Source organism: Lycorma delicatula, chromosome 2 (assembly GCF_047948215.1).
Source record: "Lycorma delicatula isolate Av1 chromosome 2, ASM4794821v1, whole genome shotgun sequence".
Lineage (NCBI taxonomy): Eukaryota > Metazoa > Arthropoda > Insecta > Hemiptera > Fulgoridae > Lycorma > Lycorma delicatula.
Window position 1 is genome coordinate 62,189,211 of NC_134456.1, and position 23,329 is coordinate 62,212,539.

At 30.2% G+C, this 23,329-nt stretch overlaps 4 non-coding genes across 4 annotated transcripts; all 4 read right to left on the reverse strand.

The window, feature by feature from the left end:
• Positions 1–6,702: 6,702 nt before the first annotated feature.
• On the reverse strand, positions 6,703–6,774 carry TRNAE-UUC (transfer RNA glutamic acid (anticodon UUC)). The gene has a single exon. It is a non-coding gene; the product is annotated as a tRNA-Glu (tRNA).
• Positions 6,775–11,092: 4,318 nt separating this feature from the next.
• On the reverse strand, positions 11,093–11,164 carry TRNAE-UUC (transfer RNA glutamic acid (anticodon UUC)). Its single transcript has one exon. It is a non-coding gene; the product is annotated as a tRNA-Glu (tRNA).
• A 233-nt stretch (positions 11,165–11,397) lies between these two features.
• On the reverse strand, positions 11,398–11,469 carry TRNAE-UUC (transfer RNA glutamic acid (anticodon UUC)). Its single transcript has one exon. It is a non-coding gene; the product is annotated as a tRNA-Glu (tRNA).
• Positions 11,470–11,702: 233 nt separating this feature from the next.
• TRNAE-CUC (transfer RNA glutamic acid (anticodon CUC)) lies at positions 11,703–11,774 on the reverse strand. The gene has a single exon. It is a non-coding gene; the product is annotated as a tRNA-Glu (tRNA).
• Positions 11,775–23,329: the final 11,555 nt, after the last annotated feature.

Here is a 23,329-nt window from a genome sequence, read left to right on the forward strand (position 1 = left end):
GTTTTTACATTTTTTATGTATATGACTACGTTCGAATAAAATACGTGGGGAACATCTTGAGGAAAGGAGCTGGATCGATAAGATATAGCTATCGATCCGATTCATTTTGACTGTCGATTCAGTATGAGCTGATCAGGTGGCTGTTGAAGCGGATTTTCATCTAGTGAAAAATTTACCTTCTAAAATTTATGTAAGCTAATCATCTTATTTCGTTTTAAATAACTGGTATCATTTATAATAATGAAAAGTAATTATCCAGATTATAATATAGAATAAAACTGTATATAAATATTTTTTTATTTGCTAAAACATTAAAACAATAAAATTAAAAACTTACTAGTCAGTTTAAATACCTTACAATATTTTATACAATACTTGTTCAATGTTGCTGTCATATACAACCACTTTATTATTAGAGCGCATCGTTATATACATCCTGACCCCATAGGGGAAGACACCCCCTCCCCATGTGACGGTTCGGTAGCCACGCCACCCCCAACCGTACCTAGCCCTTATGTATTTACCAGAAGCCATATGTATTTACCTCGCCAATAACGTCTTTCAATCAAGCCTCAACCAGGTTGCTACCGATGCGAATGCCACAAGCGACATTCTCATCGGTCTACTACAAAATAACATAAACTTCAAATAAAACGCATCTAGCCAAGTCTCAAACAAGGCTGAATGACTTTCTAAGAACGAAGAAACTGAACTCTACCTACCCGTAAGGTAAAAATGAGAATCATAAAACACAACACACTAACAAAACATAACAATAACAATAAATAACGTAACGTAGCAGTAACATAAAACATAACTAACGAAAAACAAACAAATGTATAATCAAACAAAAACAGCAACAGTCTAACAAACCATAAAACAAAACATAAACTCAAAGAAGGAAAGTCCAAGCGGAACACCTCACCTTTTCAGCGATCCTTTCTTTGGCCAGATATGTAATAAAACTTTCTACGATCACCAATTCGGCCTGCCTCTTCCAATTAACACGGAGATCAGGTGTTGACCCAATAATATCAAGCCTACAAATGGTATCGGTGCGAATGAAATCACACCTAGCACATTCATATATCACATGACAAGTATCGTCCAACAATCCGCATACGGACACATACCAAAGTCCGCCAGGCCGAATTGCTGTAGTCTGTCCCGAAAAGCGGCATGCCCTGAAATAAATTGCGTCACATATTTGTTCGGGTGAACCCAAGAGGCGTCCCGCAAATCAAGCAAAAGACCATTAGTATAACGCTCACAATCTGGCTTCACAGGGCGACACCATGCTGTTCTATCTCCTTTATTTTCTCCGAAGTCAATCACCTAACTTCTTGGCCACATAAATCTGTTGTCTCTCAAACGTAATCAAGTCTATCGGTTTCACGCCCGTGATCACTTTATAATATAACTAGCCGACCCGTCTAGGCAGAACCTGCATTCTCAGCCCAGACGAATTATCCCGGAGCCAACTCAGGGGCTCCCCGGAGCCTCTTGGGATCAAGGGGCCTACTCCATTGCCGCAGAGCTCGCTTAGCTTGTCATTCCCAATTCCCATTCTGGTGCCGTCCCCTGGTAAGGGGACGGCGCCAAAATACCCGCAGAGCTTGCTTCGGTCGCCATTTTCATCTACCCAAAGGGCTCCAGCCCCTGAACCCCACACTACGTACGTTATCCTCAAGGCTGTATGAATAATACTGATAAATAATAATTATACTATTCAGGCTTTATAGAAACCCGAAAAAGAAACTAAATTATAAAAGATGGAATAATTTTAATTATGGTAACTAAAATACACACACCTTTTACGACAAAAATACATATATATATTTTTTTCATCGTCTTATATAATAAAAATATATATATTCTTTATAATATATATATTATATTTCTTTGCCGTGGTGGCAGAAATATAATAATGAAGTAAAATGATTAATCTATTTTTTCCTTACCAAATATCTTTAATTCACAACTTCACCCTCCTTGGGGGCAAAGAAATAATAAATATTTTTAATATCTTAACCTTCAAGGAAATTAGGGCCTCGGGCGTTGGCTTAAAACCTTACCTGAGATAACACGAATATATCCTGCAAATTTGAAAACAATCAGTCTGTTGGTTCTCGTGTGATGCTATAATAAACAAACAGACAGTCTTTATGTATGTATACGTTTCCTAATAACCGTGATCTGTTAGATCAAACGTGTACCTGATGCGTACAAAAGTTAGCCTTCATCTAATTAACAAATATCCCGTTTGAATTTTGAAAATCGGACGATTGTTTACACAGATATTATAAGAGCACCCCATTGCACCTCCCAAAACAGCACCCCAGGGGCACCCACAGTTGATGGTGATAATTGGTCTAGCCTCCCACGAGGTGCTCGCATGCCTCATCACTCTAGCCTCACATTCAGTCCCCATGAGAAATCCATTATTGTTAAACAAATGTTTTAAGTTTACTTAATCTCATTTTATTTAACGTAAATTTAATTATATTATTTTTTAATATTCATTCGAATCATTCAGTTCAAACCCAGGTCACATATTGATAGACTCACAGTTCACAGTTTATTAATTCAATTCATTAAAGTTTGTGCTTCAACCGGCAAATCTCCACTATGTCTAGAAACCTTCTTAGTTATGCCAAGAAACATGGGTAAAAATTAGGTTGCGATTGATCGAATAGTTTTTGTTTATCCCGAACAAACAAAAACCCTCTTTCTTTTTAGATAATAGTATAGATTACATATTATTAGAGCGCACCCCACGCTTTCCTTTTTAGTCATGCATAAATAGAAATTTTCTTGAAAACAAAACTGTTTTTTGTTTTTTAATACGAATTGTTTTATTTTCTTTGTTTTTTTACATTTTTTTTTTAAGAAATTGTTTTTAAATTTTTTTCTTATCAACTTAAATTAGTATTTAGTGTTTTGCTCTGTAATTTATTTATTAAAATGTGTTAAACAATCAATCTGTATCTTCAATCATAATAAAATTCCTACTCATGAATATCCTTCGAAGAAATCTCAGTAGATGAAATATGATCTTAAGCTACGATTCAAAAGTTTAGTTTACGCACTCCCATTCAGAGAAATATTTATTAATAGATAATAGATAAAAGTATATCGGTTGGAAACAGCTGCATAAATAATCTGCCAAATAATATAAATGTAATAAATAACAAATTACTAACGCAGTATTTTTGATAGTTTTAACTTAAAGTCTTTTATCTTCTCATTAAAGACGAACAAATAAAACTATTTGAATGTATGATTTATATCATATGAAAACTTTAACAGATTGAAAAATTAAAAGCATACTTACTCTTCTTTGAAAAAAATTGAAATTTTAACTTTTTATTCTTGTACATTTAGGTATAAATATAATGGTAATCTTAAACATAAAATACAGATCTTTTTTAATTATTTCATTTTTTTATGATCAATTAAATTATTTTTTCTCGTTTTCCGTAGTCTAGTATAACAATTTTGAATATAAGAAGTAATAGTAAAGGTTACTCACCATCAAAGTTACAATTCGTTTCAAAACCAATAGATTTTAGATGGGCAAATAAAAAAAACTTTAGGTTTAGTATCTGCAAAAAAGTTTATCACTGCAACCTTCATTCATCACTCCTTCAGGTTCATTAGAGTACAGAAACCGATCTTTCATACGTAACACTTTTATGAATTTTAGTGACGCGATGAGGAAAGGTTTTTAGAAAAGAATAACAAAGAGAAAGTGTGGAGTATTTTTATTATTTTTCAACTTCTCAGCTTTCTCCTCTTTATTAATCATCTTCATACTGGAAAGAGTGTTTCATGGTTGTTATTTTGTATACACTAATCATTAAAAACATGGATTTTCCTTACTTAAAGATTTTTTAAACTCCACTCAAGGGACACGTACTATTTTGTGTGTCCGTTACAGGTGACTGCATCGTTAAATGAATCGTTTGTTCTACTTGCCTTTAGTGTACGAAATATTCTGCCATCACATCTGCTCATCTTGAAATCCCTGGAATCCTTCAAGAAAAGTATCTTTAGTTACAGATTGAAAGTTTGTAAACTATTTTTATTAGTTTTATTTTCAGTATTTGCTATGTGGTTACTTAATTTTCTTTTTTATGTAATTTAATTTTGTTTTGCTAGATAATTGGGTTTCTTGTTTAGTTTCTTATATGATAACAATTATTTAATTTTAAGTTTTTTTTTCTACTTTGAAGAACCTATAGGATCTTTGTTTACCTGCGGGAGTTTAAAGTCTTAGCGGAAAAATAAATAAAATCAATCAACATTTTCTCAGACATCTTTATTTTTCTTGCTTTTCACTCTTTTATTATTTACAGTCGGTTGTCAATATATTTCGGTGGTAAGTATTTCACTCATTTTTTCACTATCGAAAGAGGTAAGTAAATTAATCTGACGCTGTAAACTACCTGTCTCGGTCTTTCTTATGGTATTGAGGCTTGTAAATTTCCGGAGCTACAAGAGGCAGGATTCAGAGGTTTTGTTTCTGAGGCTAATAGTGTTCCATATACAGCTAGTACCTGTGGTGAACAGAATGAAGGTGTCGCTTGCAGGACTAAATATCGACTGGATTTCAGTTGACTTGCCATATTAATATGCAACCGTATATTTGGCTCGTAAAGAAACCAAATGGGAAACTAATTTCACTCCTCACTTTCTCTAGTATCTCTGGTATGAGATACTATTCTTAATATCCGCTCTTTCACACTAAGGGAAGAGATATGTTTATACTGTTTTACAAAAGTATATACGTAGCAAACTAGATTCTAATTCAGACAGAATCGAATAAATAGAAGTACTCCAAGAAACCGAGTAACCTATACATTGACACTTTGCGATACTCTTCCAAATCCCACTACTCTTTTTACAATAAAAGCAATCCGAGACAAAACTATTTTTTCATATCTAGTTATTTTTTTACAATTATTTTACTTTTTATGAAAGCATAAAATAAAAACTAAAACTGAATTTTGTTGTTTAAATTACGGTCGTCTATAAAGAAAAAAAATCACTTAGCTATTTTATTTTTATTAGTGTAAATGTTATTACCGTATTAGAGTCTTAAATGAATTATCTAGTTTTAAATTCAGTAAAGAAACACGTACACTGCTGCAGTTCCGTATTCCAAAGAAGCCTTTTTGTAATTTACTGACTACATCTCACCTCGTTAGATGAATTTTTCGATCGAATGAAGATATATTAAAATTTAAACCACATAAGATTCAAATTACACTGAGTCGACTGCACATATTCTTAACTAAACATATTTAAACTTAATACCGGAATAAAACTTCGCAATTAAAAAATTTAATGATGAACTTATTTCATATAATTACGTAAATTAATTAATTTAAGTAACTATTCAAACAAATAAGTAAGGATATCTAAATATAATTTCAATTAAACAGTTATTATGATTGTTGTATGGTGATTTTCCGATTTAGGTATTTGTATTAATTCAATTTTTAAACCACCAGTTCCTCGATTTTGTCTTCCGATTAGAATACTTTTTAAAGGGTTAAATAATTACTCTTACTTTATATTCTTAATCTTTATTTACCTTAATATATGGTAAACCCACAAATATATTTTTAATAAAATTTTATGAATTTAATTGTTTTTAATTTTTCATCTTTTGTGATGTTATTTTCTCCTGTAGAATTTATATATTAAAAAAATTAGGACTGAAAACCTATTTCCGTGTGGGAGTTCTACTGGACGGATCGGGCTGATATTTTTATCGGATCCCGAACTTCAGTCATCAAGTGACTCCAAACTTGAGTCAGTTAAGCGTCATCGGACTCCAAACTTGAGTCTCCTCTGAGAATCCCTCAAAAAACCTCAATTATTACTTATTTGAGGAACTTTCCGAGGTTATTACTCACAGAAAAATTACTTTCAAGGTTTGTCGACATATCTGCGGGCCATTACGAACAGAATGAAAAAAATCAGCCCGATCCTCAGTAAAACGTCTAGACAGACTGGAAATAGATTTTGAGTACGCATTTTACCTGTGGTAGGAAAGGAAAGAGAAAAGCAAGGGAGTTGGGGGTGAGACGCTTTGTAAATGGAATACGTTTTAGCCGATTTTAAAAGAAATATATAACATTAATTAGTAATAATAAAGCTACAGAGCAGCAAACTAGTTGAAAATAAAAAAAAACTTCATAATAACAAAGTAAATGTTCTTCAAATTGTTTGATTTAAAACATTTAAAATTTTTTTAATCGTAGAAGGGATCTGCCTTTACTTGCTGACAATATTTTTTTTATTTCGTCTATCTTTAATTTTACAGAATTTTGTTGAACTAAACGTAATCAAGACTTAAACGGAAACTGAAGTTAACTCATAAAAATTTACTAGATTTTTTAAAAGACATTTGTAGTTAGATGGGCTGCGCAAATGCAACAACCAGATTAAATCGGGTTTAACACAACTAATCTTCTGTTTATGAATAACATTTAAAAGGTTCTAACGTTCTACTTTAAAAAAAATAATAAACACAAAGTGATTAACAATATAGAAATGGTAACCCTAATTATTTTTTTGTTAACCTATGTTAAAAAAATTACAATTTTTAAATATTTCAGCAGCACAACAACAAAACAAATCCAGTTAACTGATTTTATGTTTTCTTCTTTTTACAAACAAATAAAAAAAAAATTCCCATGCCGGGAATCGAACCCGGGCCTTCTGGGTGAAAGCCAGATATCCTAGCCACTAGACCACATGGGAGGAACCGCTTTGCCCCCATTTAATATATAAACTTAAATGTTTTTCTTTACATTTGTTCAAATTTTACAAACCTATGTACATATTTTATTACTCGTATCCGTCTCCAAGGAATTCGAGAAGAAAAAACCAAGCTTCTTTTACAATTTTAATTTGCATACAATAAGTATTTTTATATATTCAACGTACAACTATGGCGTATAATAATTGTTCGCCATATTCTTTATGGTAATAAGTATTTCATTCGCATCTAAATGACTAATTGTATTGTTTTATTTAATAATCTAATGTGATATTTTTATATATTGTACATTGCGAAGAAAATGTCACTTTAGAATCGGTAATTATTTTAATAATATTTGCTTTTTTTAATTATTAACGCTATTTTTACTATACCTTCAACATTATTATTGTTATTCCTATATTATTTTTAAAATTCATTTAAAGTTATATTTTTCATTGATTATATAATATATAAACAAAAATAATAAAATGATATCTATTAATAAGATTTAATTAAAAATAAATTAATTAATCGTTTTAAGTAATAAGAATATTTATTAGTTATTAAATAATAAGTTTTTATAACACTACAAATTAGAAATTACAATAAACGTATTAACATTTTTGATTATTAATTTAAAAGATAAAACAGATTCTGAGATCTTTTAATTTGTGTAATTATTGACTTGACTCTAATCAGGATAACTTTAGAGATTACTAATTTATTTCATTCTCCTGCTGCTTAAAAAAGTGCCTTTTATGTTATTATCTAATTCTGTGTAATATTTTTTAATCTGTTTCTCTAGAAGTGATGTGTTTTGAAAATTTTATTTTGCAGATTAGTAGAAGGTATTTTACATGTAGAAAAAATAGAAATAAAGTATTATTAAATATAATGTATTACTTGGTATAAATGTGTAATTTGGAAATTAATCTTACACAAGGTGAATGAAGTAAGTAGGATTGATTAAAAAAAAGCAGATTAATAAATACAATTCATGTTCTATTTTTACTATTTCAACTCATACGTTATGGAATTTTAACACACCGATGCTTAAGCCATTTGTTGTAAGAATATTGAATTTATTATTATGTTACTGAAGAACTGATAATAATTCGAGTATGTTGAGTTTTAAGTAAATTTGTGTTTATATTATTTGTGTCTACACAAATTATTATTTTTATCAATAAAAATTATTTTATTTTTCAAATTATTATGTTTGTGTTTTATTAAAATGAAAGGGTCCTATACAAACTTACATCTGACGATCCTGCTGTTGATTTTATTCTTTTTTTTTTTAAAATGACGAGGGCAATGACCTTGGAAGTCGATTATAACGCAAAAAAAAAGTAATTCGGCCAGAGTTTACAGTAAATTAATTTGAAAATTTTAATCTATAATGAAATTTAATCATTGTAATTACTAATTACAACAAAAATAATAAATTAATAATATATGAGGTGGGTGAGAAAAGTAATGAGACTGACTTTTTACTTACCAAAGTTTTTATTTTTTTCAAACAACAATATTATCCCCTTCAAAGTAGTTCCCTTAGGCAGCTATACACCGACGGAGTCGTTCCCACTCCTGGTAGCAGCGCTGGAAGGCTTCAACTGGTAGGGCTTTTAACTGGTAGGTCACAGTCTTTTGCATGTTCTCCGAAATTACAAAATGACTTCCTTTTAAGACATGTTTCAATTTCGAGAAAAGGAAAAAGTCACAAGGACTCAAATCAGGTGGATAGGGGGTTTGAGAAACCGTAGGAATACGTTTTGAGGTCAAAAATTCCCTAATGGAAATGGCCGTGTGACACGGGGCATTGTCATGATGAAGCATCCACTTGTCTGCAATGTCTGGTCTCACGCGAATCACTCTTTTCCTGAGCCTTTCAAGGACACCTTTGTAAAACATTTGGTTGACAGTTTGTCCTGGAGGAACAAATTCTTTATGCACGATACCCCTTCTGTCAAAAAAGTAAAAAAGCAAGGTTTTGATTTTTGATTTGCTCATTCGACATTTTTTCGGTCGAGAAGATGACGGAATGTGTCACTCTTCGCTTTGCCGCTTTGTTTCAGAATCGTACTCAAATATCGCAGGATCACCTGCGATCACACGATTGAAGAACTCTTGGTCATTGTTAATCCTCTCAAGAAGATCAACGCGCACGTTTCTTTGATTGTCCTGCTGTTCCGTTGTGAGGTTTTTCGGCACCAATTTCGCACAAACCTTTCGCATGTCCAAATCATCTGTCAAAATTTGATTGTACGGTGAAAATGTTTAAATTTAACTTGTTCACTCATCATCCTTATTGTTAAACGACGGTCTCATCTCACAAGAACCCTTACACGCTCAACGTTGTCGTCAGATTCTGAAGTTGAAGGTCTTCTGTGCGAGGTTGATCTTCAACGTTGTTGAGGATCAACCTTGGCTTCGAGGAAAATCAACCTCGATGGAAAATCGAGGTTGATCACAACGTTGTTGTGTTAAATTCCCCAAATTTAACACAAAACTTGATTGCACAACGTTGCTCTAAATTCCGTGGTTAATTATATTAGTTAAGACTACGACGAAAGAGATGAAAAATTAATTTATATAGTTTCTGTCATTATTTAAATCTTCATAGAAATATATCTTTTGTATAAAGTATTAATACTAACTTTTAATCTACAAACAATATTTATTAATTCACGAACATTTTATAAATTATTTTATAATTAACAACTTTTTACTAATCTATCATTAACTCGTTCCGTGTTGCTCCTAACTCATCGCATACTTTTATTACCATGACTACTGCGAACTCACCTCCGAGTAACCTTTGGGTTCATTGACTTGTCGAGGTACCTAAGCAGGTTATTCCGACTTCTATCAGATCCAAATTTTGAGTCTAACACAAGTGTACCTGGAGGACCTTGTGCTTATGCTTACAGTTGTTTTAAAGGACTTTAACTTCAACAAACACAATCATCAGATTCGCATTTAATTTTTTTATTTTTATTATTTTAGATGTTTTAATTAATTTTATTAATCATGGCCCATTGGTATTGACATATAATTTAACAATTGAGAACATATATATAAATGGATAAAAATCCAGACCTTCATAATGAAATGACGGATAAAGTTTACTTTATTTTACATTTTGACGATTAGTTGTTATATTTATATTTTTATTTCTTTAATTCGTTAGTATAATTAATGATATGTAATGTAAATAACTATAATTATAACACATCAATGTTCCTGAGGATGGATTTATTAATCTGAAAGCGCTCGAATATACCATTAAAGATTGTTCGTAAGTGGAAACTATTATATAAATAAATTTAAATATTTTACCTAATAAACTTAAGACTTCATCGTAACTTAACTCCACCCACATCCGCGTATAGCGATACATTTTTAAAATATTCATTACTTTCCCGTCTAGATATCGCTACAGCAGAGCTATAGGTCTAGAAGAGAAAGTATTATAATAGGTCCAATTTGGGCATATGAGGTTTTTCAACGGATTTTAACGTTTTGACATCTAAGGAATCCATAAAAACCGGATGGAAATTTTCCGGATGTTAAATCTCTCTCTCTCACACTCTCTCTCTCTCCACTCTCTCTCTCTCTCTCACACTCTCTCTCTCTCCACTCTCTCTCTCTCTCTCTCTCTCTCTCTCTCTCTCTCTCTCTCTCTCTCTCTCTCTCTCTCTCTCTCTCTCTCTCTCTCTCTCTCTCTCTCTCTCTCTCTCTGTGTGTGTGTGTGTGTGTGTGTGTGTGTGTGTGTGTGTGTGTGTGTGTGTGTGTGTGTGTGTGTGTGTGTGTGGTCAATTTTGATCTCTAAATCATCTTATGTCTCCAGAACCACCAGTCCAATTTTGACCAAATTTAGATTAAACTATTTGAGGCATTGATGCCATTAAATTTTCAACTTAAAAGGTCAAGGGGGGTGAGGCTGTAGTGCAAGGTCACCCTCAGTATCTTGAGATCTCGCCTAATTATGGTTTTGGTGTAAAAGCCTACTAGTTAATTTCCGCGCGCGGGCGTGTGCGTGTTGGTTCATATATTAGTATTTACGAATAACAACTCAAATTTTGCAGCATCAAAATTCCATTATACTTCCAATCCATCTTTACAAAATTTAAATCCAGTGAAGTGTGCAACAACGAATGAATGAATCTTTCAAACTACAGTGGGTTGTAATCATCTTTTGGTACAAAGAAGCTTAAAGCGGTCGATCATTACGTGTTACCTTGCATAAAAGTGATTAATAAATTGATCTAATAACTCATTTATCCTTTTCAAATTGACTAGAAAATTAAAAAAAAATTCCCATGCCGGGAATCGAACCCGGGCCTTCTGGGTGAAAGCCAGATATCCTAGCCACTAGACCACATGGGATACCGGGTGAATTTTATTGTAATAACTAATTCCATGTTATTCTAAAGTTTTCTTAACATTATTAATTATTACATTATCTGTGTAAATTACAGATTGATCTAACTCTTCACGAATTTGGCATAAAGGAAACTTCATGTTTGTTCTTCAGATTAATATTTTAAAAAATCAACCAAATGTTATAAAATAATTATAATACTAACCGAATAATATAATTTTTTTTTAAAACGTAATATTTCCCATGCCGGGAATCGAACCCGGGCCTTCTGGGTGAAAGCCAGATATCCTAGCCACTAGACCACATGGGATACCGGGTGAATTTTATTGTAATAACTAATTCCATGTTATTCTAAAGTTTTCTTAACATTATTAATTATTACATTATCTGTGTAAATTACAGATTGATCTAACTCTTCACGAATTTGGCATAAAGGAAACTTCATGTTTGTTCTTCAGATTAATATTTTAAAAAATCAACCAAATGTTATAAAATAATTATAATACTAACCGAATAATATAATTTTTTTTTAAAACGTAATATTTCCCATGCCGGGAATCGAACCCGGGCCTTCTGGGTGAGAGCCAGATATCCTAGCCACTAGACTACATGGGATAACACACAAATTTTTATTTTAGCTCACCTTAAAATACAAATTAAAGAGAATTATAATTTTAATTTTTCATGGTCTTCAAGTTGCTTAAATAGGTAATTTGTTTTTTAAATATTTTGATTTGGATCCGTCTTTTAAAAAGAAAAGAAAACGTTGCAGGGCAAGTTTTAGTCAAAGTACGTATAACAATTCTTGAATAAAATGAAGCTTTTTTATCAATTAAAATAATTAGAAAATTATTATTATTATGGAAAAGTTGTGTTCCTGTAACTTTATTACATTTCTCATAAACTCGTGATGTTACTTCTGCAAAAAGATTTATTTTTAAGTATTTAAGATTTCATTATTTTAAGAAATAGTTGATTTCATAATTTGATCAGTTTCTGTAATTAATTTTGGTTATTAAACATAACACATTATACTTAATTCTATCTATATACTCGTACTAATTCCTTAATTTTGCTAATTGTACATAATTATTGCCCATCCTTTATCTATCTATATATATATATATTTTTTTTAATCTGCTTTATAAGACTCGTATATTAAATTGATACGCGAACTCTGTAGAATGGTATCAGTGGTGGCTTGTAGCTAAAATTAGTGGGGGGTGCTGCTCCAGAAATTTTTTTCTAAACCTATTCAAGGCCGTGGTTAAAGTTTTTTGTAAAATAAAAGAACCGAAAATAATGAATGAATAGAATGGCTGGAAGCAGGATAATAATCTAATTCAATGTGCTTAAACGTATTCGGTTTAACCGAATAAATAATAAAATGTCAATAAAGATAATAATTTTTGTATTACTAGATAATATCTTAATAAAATGTCCGCTTAAAACAGTATAGTCCAGTGGTGCTTAATTTAAATTTTTAATTTAATTAGTTTTTACTAATTACCTTTGTAAAATGGCTGGAAAGTTTGCCCTTCCAGCGTGTTTTTGGACAGATTTGGCAATCAAAGACCCCTTGCTTTCCGCCATCTTCTGATCACTACTGAAAAAACAACTAAACCACTTTCATATTCTTTCCACCGACAAAACTAGAAAAGGAACGAACAAGGAACGTTCTGTACACTCGCGGAGTAAAAAGAAAACTATCGTCCACCAGCACACCAGGGTCGGCACTGCACGAGTGATAGTGCTCGCTCTCTCGCTCGCTGTCTCTCTCTTTCTGTCTCTCGCAGCCTCGCGTGCAGCTTCCTCTGTGCGCATACGCACAATAGACAAAAACCACGCTGCTGGAACTGTGAAGCGCACAGTTCCATAAAAGGTTTTTTGTATCTTTTTCATTAACTGGGGGACATTAAGTTTAAGGATTATGTATAGTACAAGTATAAAGAAAGAATTAAAGACAAAAGGACTCATTATATTAAATGTTATCGATAATATCAAGTGGAAATAACGTGTGCTGCAGTTCCACAGTGCCTATATTCCAGCTACCCTAAATGGTATTAAATAATTATGGGAATGTAGCAAAAATGAACTTGAATTAGCAACTACCGTTACCCAAGGTAGTTCAATAACCCAAAGGTATTGAAGGTTTCAGTAATTACGATTCAGACACTAATTATAAGCAACCTTGTACCTAGAAAATTATTTATTTATCGCAATTAATATTTTAATTTACAATAGTCAATGGGTAATTTTTAATTACGTTAAAATCGCAACGTATGTATTTATTTTTTAATATTTATTTCACATCTAAATATTTACATATTAGAATATTTACATTTAACTTATTTATTCTATTATATAATACTGTAAAAGAAATTACTTTGTGAAACACATAAACATCGATTAAAAAGTATTTAATTGGCGTGCATAGCAATCGAAAAACGTATATTCAGAATTCAGGTAAAAGAGACAATAATTTTATTAAATGTTCTTTAATGACTTTACTCTCCCACAATTGATTTTATTATAATTCTAGTCTAGTATCTTGTAGTTAGTTAGTTAATTAAACGAGAAAGGAACAACACCTTTTGTAACGGAAAACCATCATTTTTAATGAAAATCTATACCTTTATATCCGGTACATTGAACTAGCCACCGGTTTTTGAACCCAGCTTTTTCAAAGGATTACTTGGTTATTGATCATTTGAAAAGTCGTTATTAATTTTTTTTTTTTAATATGCAGAATATTAAACGAATGGTATGAGTTTTTTTCTTTTTCTGTTTAGCCTCCGGAACCCCGATAAGGTATAACTTCAGAGGATGAATGAGAATGATATGTATGAATGTAAATGAATTGTAGTCTTGTACAGTCTCAGGTCGACCATTCCTGTTATGTGTGGTTAATTGAAACCCAACAACGAAAGAACACCGGTATCCACGATCCAGTATTCAAATCCGAATAAAAGTAACTGCCTTTATTAGGATTAGAACATTAGAATTCTCGACTTTGAAATCAGCTGATTTGTGATGAGATCACCACTAGACCAGCCCGGTTGGTTAAACAGTATGACTTTTTTTTTAAATCATTTGTAATTAGATAAATAAACTCCATAAAATATCTATTTATTTTTTAATTAATATTCGTTATTTATTTAACTTTAATCAAATTTAAACTATCATATTGTTTCTTTTTTTAATTTACAAATTTTTAGTCGGCGAATATAATTTTTTTACGTATAGTATATTCGTGTAAAACTTTATTTTGACATTTATATATCTTGACATTACAACACGTGAGTAGCACAGTCTAATCTTTTTAGGAATTTTTCTGTCTTTAACTAATTTTATTGAAAATATGGGAACGAATTTGGAGATAGGTTATTTTTTATTTTAAGATTCTCAACGGAAGCTCCGCTTCTTACTTGTGTATTACTGTTCCATGTTACGTTCTTTATGAGCCATTCTATTAAAAAAATATAAAATTTGTAAATTTTATAAAATTTGTGTAAGGAAAAATATAATAATCGTTTTTTTTTTTTTTTTTAACTACAATGTTATATTTTCTTTAAAAAGTCAAAGATAAATTACTTACAAGTATCTAAAAAGTTTCATCGACAGACAATCCTCTTTATTTTTTCTTTTAATTTTGCATCTAGATTTAGCTGAGGTACAATTATAGAAGGAAGCTATAGTAAAAAATACGTAACAACCGATATAGAAATAAAATTACGATCTGTCCACACACAAATATTTTGTAGGTACAACATCTTTCGCAGTAGATTGCAGAAGCGTTGCTCGTAAGTAAACCCGAATAATCTAATAATTGGTAATTAGATTGTAAATTAAAAAGTACTGTGCTTTTCAACAAATTTTCTTTTTGGTTTTTTATATATATATATATATTTATACAGAATGAACCAAAATGTTCTACTCTCATAACCATTCTACTTGTTAAAATAAAGAAAAAAGTTCATATAAATATATGTTCTAAGATGTTTCATTTGTAAGTTACGGCTAGTGAAAGATTTCGCTCGTATTTCAGCTACCCTGGTGAAATGAGGTCGTAATGAAATTTTTAGGACGTTGAAATTTAGGACGTTTTCAGGCAGAATTAGTGATTTCTTATGTTTTTTAACTTGAAAAATCGAATAAAATATGTTCCAGAACAGTATTTTCAGTAGTTTTTGAGAAATCTGGGATGAAAACCAATAAGTTATTTTTTATGTTTGACGTAAAATAACTTTGTTAAATGAGTAATAAATACAAAGCCTTTTAAACAAAACTTGGTGAGAATTAAATTCTAACAAAATGGTTGTGTAAAAATTTAAATAAAACAAAGACGATGTGAAAATTCGGTGATATGAAACATTTTTTAAACCAAAATTTACTGTTAAAAATTGCTGTTAAAACATTTTTAAAAAAAACTGAAAATTACGCAATTGTAAAATAAAAATTAATTAGATAATTGTTTTATTAATGACAAAATTACAATAAATTATTTGAAACAAAATTGGCAATAACTCAGTTCACAGTACCAGATATACTTAATGTATTTTACAGAAAAGGAAAGATTTTCTGTGAATTTTATTTTGAATGTGATCGGTTTGCCTTTGAAGTGATGCGTTGCGGTACTTATTTACAACAGGAATACATACACTGACATGGTATTCATTTTGGGTGTGTGTAATGGTAATACTACAGTTGGTACAGTAGAATATAAAATATGTTTTCCGAATTGCAGAATTTTAGATTCCAAATCAATTAACGCTACTTTTCGCAGCCTTCGGGAAATAGGTTCGCTAACTAGTATTCGTACCAGCCTAGTGACTAACTGTCAACATGACAGATGACATGATTATGGATGAAATTATAATCGATGCAGTTCAGGACAGTCCAGGCGTCAGTACACGACGTCTTTCTTAGCGGATCGGAGTTTCGCATTCGATGATTTGGAGTTTACGTAAACAAAATAAGTTTTATCATTACAATAAACAGTTCAACATCTACACCCAGGAGACGGGCCGCTTCGCTTGATTTCTGCATCTGGTAGAATACAAATCAGCAACTCTACAAGTATGTTTTGTTTACCGACGAGGCAAATTTCATTCGAGATGGCGTCAACAACTTACGCAATGAGCAAACATGGGCAGAAGTAAATCGTCATGAAACGGTGGAAAGCAATTTTCAACACCGATTTAGCGTCAATGTATGGTGCGGCCATCTTCACAATCAGCTGTTTGGACCGTTCATATTATCTGGCCGCTAGAATACTGAGGTCTTCTAGCACTTTCTTGAAGAATAATTGTCGCAGCTGCTTGAAGAAGTTCCTTTACAGCTGAGACGCTAAGTATACTTCCAGCACGATAGCGTGCCTACCACTTCTTTTGTGCCATTTCCAGACAGTTAAATCATCATTTTCCTGAGAAATGGATCGGTCTTGGTGGTCCATATTCCTGGCTAACAAGATTGCCTGATCTATTGATTTATATATCTATAGATCTAGATTGCCTGACCTTTAGAGTTTTGTGTCTGGGGATGGATGAAAAATATTGCATACTAAACAAAAATACATTCTTTTGAGGAATTAATTGTCGGTATTATGGATGCGGCTAAGCAACATAAGGACAGCCCTGAAGATAGTTCTTCAGGGCTGTCTTGTTGCAACAAGAGCAATAAAGAAGCGTGCCAAGAAATGTGTAGAAAATGGCAGACTCATTTTTGAATATTTATTATAAACTGGTATATATAATGCACTTTGGTCTAGTGTACTGTTTCTAAATAAAATTCAAATTTTCTTACTTTTCTTTATTTTATTCACTTTATCTTATACCATTTTGTTTATAATTAAATTTTCTACAAGTCTGGTGTATTTATTACCCATTTAACAAAGTTATTGCACTTCATACATAAAAAATACACGGGTTTTTACCCCAATTTATTGGTTTTCACCCCAGATTTTTCAAAAGCTACTGCAGGTACGGTTCTCGAACCTATTTTATTAGATTTTTCAACTCAAAGATCATAATAAGATCACTATTTCTGCCCCCAAAAAATTAACATCCTAAAAATCTCAGTACGACCTCATTTCACGGGATAGCTGAAATCCGGGCGAGATTTTTCACTAGTCGTAACTTGCAAACGAAACATTTTAGAACATACGTTTATCAGAACTTTTTCCATTATTTTCACGAGTAGAATGTGTTATGAAAGTCCCGGGAGAACTTCGTAATACACTCACTCTGTTTTATACATAAATACATGCACACATACAATTCTAATTTCTGATAAAACGCCATTAAAATATTTTTGTTCATTGAACTCAGTTCTGGATAAGTAGCAAATTTCCTTTTTTTATATACGCTGATTATAAAAAAGTCTGCCAAGATTCTGTTATATAAAAATTAAAAAACAAAACGGTTTTTTAATTACGGCTTTAATTTTTAATTACGGTTTTTTAATCATCAACTTTTATTAAGATAAAACTTTAAATAATAACAACAAAGTCTAAACTACCAAACTATTAAGACTATTATATTCCTAAAAAGATATTGGTTCAGCAACCTAAAAATAAAATAATAATATAAATTTTAAGCAGATTATTATGTAATCATGTAACCAAAAAGGTACAATTCTCATATTTTTTAGGTCAGTTCATTTCAAATAAGAAGTAATGAGATCATTTACTTGGATCCCTTGAGATCCAAATTTTAGTTTTCATTTTATTTTATAACATTAAATTATTTTATATAATTATATCATTATTAATATATATTTTATTAACTCCTGCAGCCTAATCTTTTAAAAGTAAATCCTTCACTTTGACGTAAATAATTTTCCGTTAAAAGTGTGAGATCCCATTTTTTTAGAATGGTATTTATTATTATTTTTTTTTTTTTTTTGGAATAAAGATAAACAATGTTATTGCATGCGACTACTTTTTTTCATGTAATATATAAATAATTTACATTTATTTCGTCTAGAATAAATGGGTAAAGATTGTTTAATAAATATTGAGTACATAAAACAATACTACAATATTTTTATGTAGTGTTATTGGAAAGATAATACAGAAAATGTTGCATCATAAATTCTGAATTTATTAGAGTAATACGTATCTCACCGTTGCTGTAATCCTATTGTGGGGGTATGGCTGAACCGGTTTGTAATTCAGCCGCACATTTCAGTTTTCCTTAAGAAAACTGAGCCTATTCTCGGACGTCTCTTCAATATTTGGAGAAAAAACAAATTTCTTCAGCATTTACTTGAACCGTTTAAAAAAAATTCGCTGATAACTATATGCTTCTCTCATTCTAGGTAATAATATCCCGAATTTGATCTTTCATCGAATGAAAACTGAAAGTTGAACAGTCAGTTAATCATTTCTGTTTACAGTACATAGGTATTTCCGGATTTGTAAAAACAACTGAACCACTGACGATTTCCTTATGTAAAAAAAAAAAAAATTGAATTATGATTGTATTTTAACGAGCCCTTACCATTTTTAGTTTTTAAACTTTGTAAAGAATACGTAACTTTTGATAGAGGAAATAAATGATCAATGTTCCAACTTTTAAACGAAGAAGTAATGGTAAAATCAGTAAATGAAACTTACTTATTAAGAATAATTTTTACGAAGTTATGTAAGAGGCACATGTTATCAATACTGGTACTGTTCGTGATAAGTGAATATCATTGATGACTGAATAATCTAGTTTGATACAATTATCAAGCTAAATCGTTTCCTATATACTCGTAATTATTTATGCAAAAAAAGGGAAAGATATAACAGAAATGATGTGAAAAAATGGTGCTGTAAGAAATACACAACTATATCGAATAACTTATATTTCAAGAAAAGTTTTTGTTAGTCTTTAGACTTCCTGAAACATTTTTTAACAGACTATTTACCGTATTACTAATTAATATTATAAATATATTATATTTATAATATATTTATAAAAATAAATATATCTAAAATATAAATCCAAAATATTTATATTTCTAATTTTAAGCTGTAATTTTTCTTCTACAAATAATGAAAATACAATTCACAAATTTTATGCTTAACCAAAAATAAAAAATTTATTAGAGACTTCTTAAAAAGCTAAATGTTTCCAAATTATATTTGCAGTAAATGACTGTTACTAGCAAAACAAAATCTAATGTGGACACCACATGACTTCCTTGTTTTGCTATTAAATTACATATACACTTTTTTTTTTTAAATGAAAAGTACATAAAATATTATTTCACTAACAATTTCTGGTTTTATTTCATTTTTTTTTTTATTGTTATTATTGAATTATTACTTATTGGAAATTTTTTTTACAATCAGAGGTTAATAATTATTAAAAATCAATATATTTAATGTAAAAAAATTTGAAAAAAGGGAATGAAGTCGGATTTGAACCTATGTGCCTTCCCCTTTTAAGATCCAAATACTTCATTAATTAAAATTATATTTGGCTATAACTCTGGAACCAATGAAAATAAGTACCACTTATGATATATCGTTGAAAAGCTCTCGATGAGGGCAGTTAAGAAAAAGTCCAAAATCTAAATTCTTTGGGATTTGGGGCTTTTTTTGTACATTTTTTGTCAACTCGATTGCAAAGGGGAGGTGCGATTTAAAAGGGGAGGTGCGCAACTAGATGTTACAAAAGTTCTAAATCCAAAATTTCCACATTGTACGGCTAATCGTTTTTGAGTTATGCGAGATACATACGTACGTTCAGACGTCGCGCCAAAACTAATCAAAATGGATTCAGGGATGGTCAAAATGGATATTTCCGTTGAAATCTGTTAACCGAAATTTTTGCAATCATAATAATTACTTTACTTCGTATACGTCGGTAAACATTATGCTTTGAGATATTAAATTTTTGTTACACAGTGTGTGGGTGTGTAAAAAAAAGATGAACGTTTATTTTTTTAATACAAAAAAGCAACCTGTATAAATATTAGGCTTGTATCATATGTAGTTATTAAAGAAAAATATGCAAATGTTTTTAAATAATTAAATTTCTCGGAAAACGGACAATGAACTCTCTATTGGTTTCTGAGCATTCCACTTCCATATGATGGACCATATAATGAATCATACCTATTTGTTATTTTCCTTTATATCTGAACCTCATTATTCGCTGGTATATACGATCTTTTATCTTTGATATGTATTTTTTTTAATTTTAAATAACGTAGTTCCTTATTAATATTGGCCGTGCTTGTTCCAAGAATGAAAAATATTATTAAAATACCTTCATTTTTGTTACGTGGACGTAAGTTCTATCCCGTCGGATTTTTAAAGTATTTACAAGACTTATGTGTGTTTTAAAAAATTATTTATACTACTTATGTTTAGAAAATACAACTAAAAAATAAAACTTACCAACACTACAGTTCTTCAAGCCCACGTGAATGAAACAAAATAATAAATAGCCAGTTATAAATATCAGTGATTTAAGAACGGAGAAAATTTCCCTACATAAAAAAATATGCCTGCGATCAAAACAAAACTATGTGATATTTCAAATTAGAAACCTTATTTTGGTTTAGATTTAAAGAAAAGGTTCAATATTCAATAAAGGATCATAAAGATTAGATTTTTTCATCTTTACAGTAATTTTGTTTTTCTGAAGTAAAAAATAGTTTAAAACTAAATAATAAATTATAAAACAGAAACAAATTAATTAAATTCATACTAAAATGCACCCTTACAATTATAAATTTTAGAAATAAGGATATTTTTTTAAATAAAAATTTATTATCAGAAAAGAGTAGGAGATTAAATTTGAAAACAAATTCCATTCTCGAAATCCATTAAAAGTTTTTTATATTTTTTCCTGAACATTAATTTTATAAAACGGTAAAATCAACACAAAATTTCACAATAAGTTTTAGAAAATATTTTCTTTATTTAAAAAATATATATATATTTTTTTTTTTTAAGTTCGACGTTCTATACTTTGCTACCTTTTCTGTTTTTTTTTTTTTGTTTTTAAATTTCAGCTAATTTAGTATCTACTAATACTGGCCATGTATGCAGATAAAAGTTTAAAATACGTTTTCCACTCCTAATAGAAAACATATACGTATATTTCAAATATTAATGAAGTATAATAGTTCCATGAATTATTATGAATAATTATTACAAAATGTACGGAAATAATAAATTATATTAAAAAGTAATAAATTGAATGGTTTCTTGATGTAGTTGTACCACGCATATTCCATAAATATTGATTTTTAAAATGCTATCTCGGTTTTAAGTTACTGTAGGTTTTTAATACGACCTTGGCACGGATATAACCTTGAAATGATGAAAGTGTATTTCATGAAAAAGAATCCATTATGTACAAGGAGGTTGAGAATCAATCAGGGTAACGGGTTGAAACAGAATCGGGTTTCTTCTTATACAACACCTACGAGGCCAGAACCATCTACATCCTTCCCCACTTTTACAAATTTTAATGATAATCTTATATATATATATATATATATATATATATATTTAGTCTTTACTTAAATTCTACAGATCTATAAAAAAAAACTCTGTACACTTTTTCTTTTCTCTTCTTTTCTATATTACTAACATTGCTAAAAGTCATACTGAAAATGAAGGTGATTTATTTTAATATTTTTCAAAGAATATATTAAAATTTTCGTTTTTTTTAAACATGTTGAACCACTGAATTAGTGTATATATGAGGTGAATTAGAATTGAGTTTCAGAAATAATCTCTTGTTCTGGCCTCTTTATTTAGTTTCATATTGCGACAGGTTGAAAAAAATACTTTCATTGCTGTTTCAAAATTTATTTATAAACTCTTTTTTCGAATCTAACCAGTGATATAGATTTATATACTTCAGTCTCAATAAATATAGACTAATAACGTCGCCAAGTTGAAACTATTTAATCATTATCGTGAACATAAAACAGCGAGATCATCCGTATATTATTCCATTTTAACCGATAATTTGTAAGTTTGCATTAACTCAATTAAAGCAGTTTGTGTACCTAAACTCAAAAATGATATGAAGATTTGAAAAAACTTTTGATATGATATTTGAGTAGGAAATTTCACCAAAAATATTTTAACGTAGGGTATCTAAACCGATGCATTACAAGATTATACGTACTTTTTTCGCAATTACTTAAGCATTAATATGTAAACGGAGATGAGATTAAACGGTAAGCTTGGAAATGTAATAGTTATTTAAAGTACCCAAACACTCATAAAACGATTATTCTCATGACAATAAGAAAATCACAATATCTCTGCTGATTTGACTCACACGATTAAAATTCTGTATCAGAACAATTAACCCGCAGGGGCGCTAAACCCGGATTTACCTGATCAGCAAGGTTAAATATCAAAAGAAGTTTTAAAATTCAACGCCTGATCCAATTTTATAACATTATTTTATTCGGTTCAATTTTTAATATTTTGTAAAAGAAATGAGATCTATCACATAGATTTATTTCTTTGTATCGAAATAAGTCGATTTAATTTTATCACCATCTCACGACTGTATCATTTCTATTTATAAATTCAGAGAATCTCATACAGGCTGAATCAATATAAGAATAAACTCTTTGAAATGAAACGTTTTAAATTAAACTATATAAGATAAGATGTTTACTTTAAAGGAAAAAATGTAAATGAAAAAGATGTAAAACTTACTATTCAGAATTTTTTTTAATTGAAAGAAGTTAATTTGACTCTACTTTACGAGTGTATCATTTATATTTATAAATCAGAAAATCCCGTGAATATATATATATATATATATCGTTGCTGAAGATAATAGGTATTTCGGGACAGAAAAACTTGAGAGGATGAAAAGATAAGTCAAAAGTTCTGATAAAACACGAATGAAAATTCTATTGATTCGTTAAATAGTTAAAAAATGTGCTTAAGAAAAATAGGACCTTAATTAGGCGAAATCTTGAGATACTGAGGATGACTGCGCTACAGCCTCATCCTCTTGACCTTTTAAGTTGAAAATAGAATGGCATCCAAGTTTGGTAAAAATCGGTCCAGTATTTCTGGAGATATAAGGTGATTCAGAGGCCAACATCGAACATGCACAAGTATAGACGTACATACGAACATTAACATCCGGAAAATTTCCATCCGGTTTTTGGGTTTCTTAGGTATCAAA